Source organism: Prosopis cineraria, unplaced genomic scaffold, assembly GCF_029017545.1.
Source record: "Prosopis cineraria cultivar Desert tree isolate PC_DT_omini unplaced genomic scaffold, ASM2901754v1 PC10, whole genome shotgun sequence".
Taxonomy (NCBI): domain Eukaryota; kingdom Viridiplantae; phylum Streptophyta; class Magnoliopsida; order Fabales; family Fabaceae; genus Prosopis; species Prosopis cineraria.
This window is the reverse complement of record NW_026555341.1, coordinates 12,971,671-12,975,776: the sequence shown is the minus strand read 5'-3', so window position 1 is coordinate 12,975,776 and position 4,106 is coordinate 12,971,671. Positions and strand designations below refer to the sequence as shown.

At 32.8% G+C, this 4,106-nt stretch overlaps 1 pseudogene; it reads right to left on the bottom strand.

Annotated features, from left to right (window-relative positions):
- Positions 1–2,323: 2,323 nt before the first annotated feature.
- On the bottom strand, positions 2,324–3,904 carry LOC129321328 (equilibrative nucleotide transporter 1-like; annotated as a pseudogene).
- Between the last annotated feature and the right edge of the window lie 202 nt (positions 3,905–4,106).

The following is a 4,106-nucleotide window of genomic DNA, read 5'->3' as shown; positions in this document are numbered from 1 at the left end:
AGAGGAGGGTAGGAAGGTGATGGAGAGAAGGGATTTTTAATGATCCTTTGTTTGGTTTAAGAGGAGAAGTAATAATTAATTTACTATTATATCCCTATATATTAGTTTAAAAAAAATTTAATTGTTTCTTGTAGAAATTAATTTTACACCTCAATTTAAATAGCATGATTTTTTAAAAATTCATTCTGATCTTATCATATTGTCAATATGTGAATAAAAAAATTAAACCAATAATTATAATGATATAATATTTTTATAAAAAATAAATAACTCCCATAAATATATAATAAAATATGATGAATTATAATTTTTTAAAAAATTCAAAAAGGTCATTCAAGGGTTAAGAGTGAAGTATAATCTGATATGAAAAAAAATTTTTTTTAGCTATAGATATACTTAAAATATTAAAAAATAATTAAAGGCAAAATAGTCAAAAAAAAAATTAACTCCCCTCTAAAAAGCAATGTGAGGGAAGGGGAGAGGTTATTTTGGCTCCTCTCCCCTCAAATTTTTTTAACCAAATGAGGGAAGAGGAGACCCTCCCCTTCCCTCCAAAACCCTCAACCAAGCACAATCTTATAGAATTAGTTGCATACTGCCAACCAACAAGATTCTCATATAGATAGTAGGATGTGAACTCATGATCTTGTGGGTCATAAGCTAAATTCTTACCAATTGAACTAAGCTTTTTTGGTTGTAATCTTTTATATTATTTTATAAAACTTAATAAAGTTTTGAAATCTTATCCAAATCTAATTTAATCTAAATATAAATATAAAAGAAAAATAAAATAAGATTGTGATAATAAAATAAGAATATGATAATAAATTTAATTACCTAATCAGATTTCTCCTACAAAAGTTGAAGAGCTTTATCTTTCATATTTTTTTTGATCAAATTAATCTTTCATATTATTCTACAAGACTTAAAAAAGGTACGAATGATTGATGAATTTTAATTTTTAAAAACTTCATTTTTCTTTTTTCTTTTGGTGATAATTTAAACAAATATTTTCGTATTTCCTTAATCTCATTTTACCACCTTACTTGACCCCGAAAAAATAGACATTTAATTATATTAATAACTAATTATTAGGTGTGGATTGATGTTCTGAATTAAAATACTTTAATTGGAGAAAATAATTACTGACTCCCTAGAATTAAATCTAACTCAAAATATGAGAGAGTAAAAATCAAATAATATAGGAAAAATTAGGAATGGGATCTTATATTACTAAAATTTATTATAAAGGATAATAAAAATTAAAATTAAGATGAAGGACAAAAATTAGGAGTATAATTGACTATTGACTGCTATAAGTATAAAAGCTGTCAATAATGTCTTAAAATTAACGAATGAGTTGAATGCACCTAGTTACAATAATACTCTTTAAAAATAAAGTTGCGTAGTTTTTTTTTTTGGCCAAGTTTAGTTTTCAACATATTAATAATAAATAACTATACATCTAAATATCTATCTACAATCTATACTAATCTCTATTATCTATATCTATAACATTTTAAAAGTGAGTATTTTCCTTTAAAAAAAGTGATCAATCTTTTAAAAAATATTAATTGAAAACAATTTTGAAATACTCACTTTTAACGGAAAATACTCACTTTTAAGGACAAGGGCATTTTGGACAGATTTTTTTTTTAACACCTCAAAAGCATCAAAATTCTTAATAAAAAGGGCCAAGGAACCATTCTAAAAGCACCCTAACAAAAAGGGCTGGAGGTAAATACTAATTAAAAATTATTAAAATATTGATATTTTTGACACTAAATAAATAGGGTCAAAATAGTTGTTGAAAAAACTCTTTTCCGGTAGTGTTGAAAATACCACTTTATCAATACTTTTCTGGATACATATTCTCATTTCTCATGTTCGATTTGATACCGAGCTAATGGTTACAAGTAAAGAAAACATCATGCACTTTTTCTTTCATACGTGATTTCTATTCTTGTAACACAATGAAACGTTACATGGAAGATGATCCAAATAACTTCAAGTTCTACATGGGATGGATAGCATTTAATTATATTAACAACTAATTATTAGGTGTGGATTGATGTTTTGAATTAATCACTTGAGAGTCCCTATGATTAAATCTAACTCAGAATATGAGGTACTAAAACAAAAAAAAAACAATTAAAATAAGAACATTATGATAATAAATTTAACTGACTATAAACAGAATTCTCCTGCAAGATTTAGAGAAGTTTATCTCTCATCACATCATTCTACGTTAGGACTTAATAAAGGTTTGAATTCAATAAATATGTGATAATAAGCATTTGATTCTTCAAAAAGACCACTCGATCGTAGTTAGTCCAGGTTATCTGCAAGTCCAGATCCCCACATACATCCTGCACTCATAACGGTCACAAGAAATGTAATTTATTTTGGAAGACAATTAAGAGTGAAAAGAACAGAAAACTTGCTACATATGCAACTTCCTACTGCTAGTCTTTGATTCTCCGTAAAAAGACTAAGCAGATTGAAGTGTATAAGAAAGAGAATCCCAAGCCAATACTGAAGATGAGAGCTTATCAGTGCATGCTCTGTGATGCACCCAGGATATCCTGAAAGAGCCACAATATATGGAAAAACCTGTCCAACTCCATACCACTTCATTCTTTCCACAAAAACCTGCCAGCGAACAGATCCAGTACTTTCATGAACTTGTTCATCTTCTGTCACAGCCACAGCCTCGAGCTCGCTATAGTACTTGATCACAGGAAGCTTGTGAGCCACATTGTACAAGACAGTGCATATGGGCATCACTACGATTCCTACAGAAAAGTAGAGGTTCGCGCTCTTTTGCAGGCCAGTGGCATCTCGAGAGTAAACAGCGTCTGTGAACATTCTCAGGAATGGAATAAGTATACCTATATACGTACAAAAGCAAACACCAATCACACAGAAGAAAACAGGAAAACAAACACATGCTTGTAAAGGACAGCTTACTGGAAGCTGCAGTGCCGGCAATAGTAGCTTTCTTGTACTTGTCCGGCAACTCGCTGGCAGGCCCAATGATTCCGCCTTGAACTAGAACATCACCTAACCCGCGAGCCCCAGTGCTCCGACTGTCACGGGGAACCCGTCATACAACCCGACCCATCCTTTTATGTACAATGCATCCATGACGGGAACTATGAGGTGGCCACTGTGAGTAACCCTAGACCGACGTTGATTTGCACACGGACATGGGATTTGCGGCTGTGGAGGAAGATGATGTTGAAGGAGAAGATAGCAATGTTCATGTACATCATGGCGAAGATGCGGCGAAGTCTGGCTTCAGGGCAGAGGTAGGGGTAGGAGAAGTAATCGATGGCGGTGATGAAGGCGTTCCAAAGAACAAGGTAACCGAGGCCGAGGGCGAAGTAGGCAATGTAGGCTAAATGCCACTTGTCTTGGGGCACATTGTTCGGCGGCGGGGCTTCGGGATTGTTGGGGAGACCAGAGGCATCGGAGGCGGCGACGTCCATTGGAAGAGAAGAAGGGAAACAATGGGCAGAGTCCAGTACTGAAAAAAGAAGAAGAAGAAGAAGAACAAGCTGGGAGTGAGAAATCAATATATATTTACCAACAACCTTTAAGCCTGTTCAATGATGCACACGTTCTTGCCTTCATTTCTTTTTCTTTTCCTGGATATCATGGCAAGGTCTTTTCCTTCATTTTTTGAAGGTAGAGAGGTGGGAAAGGTCTCATGGTTGAACTTGTCCTCCATAAGTATGATGTTTATCACTGTATGTAGATTGAAATAAATGTAAGAGAAGAGAAGTAATGGAATTTGTTTAGTCTGTATCCTCTGTAATTCTTCTTTCTTGTGAAATTTTTGTTGTCAGTGAGACATGATATCTGTAAAATGTAAAACTGATTCTGATTTCTAAATCAAGACTCCTCAACAAATATTGGGCATGCATTATGGTTTGATTTAATTTTTAAAGTTAAAAGACTCAAAAAGAATCTATTTTTAGGAAGTTCTAGTCGCCTAGTGATCGAATTATAATAGCTCATCAATCATAAAATTTAAGAGTTAAGAACGAGTCCTAGATAAAAATCATGTCTTGGTTTGTGCTAAAGAAACAACTAAATCAGAT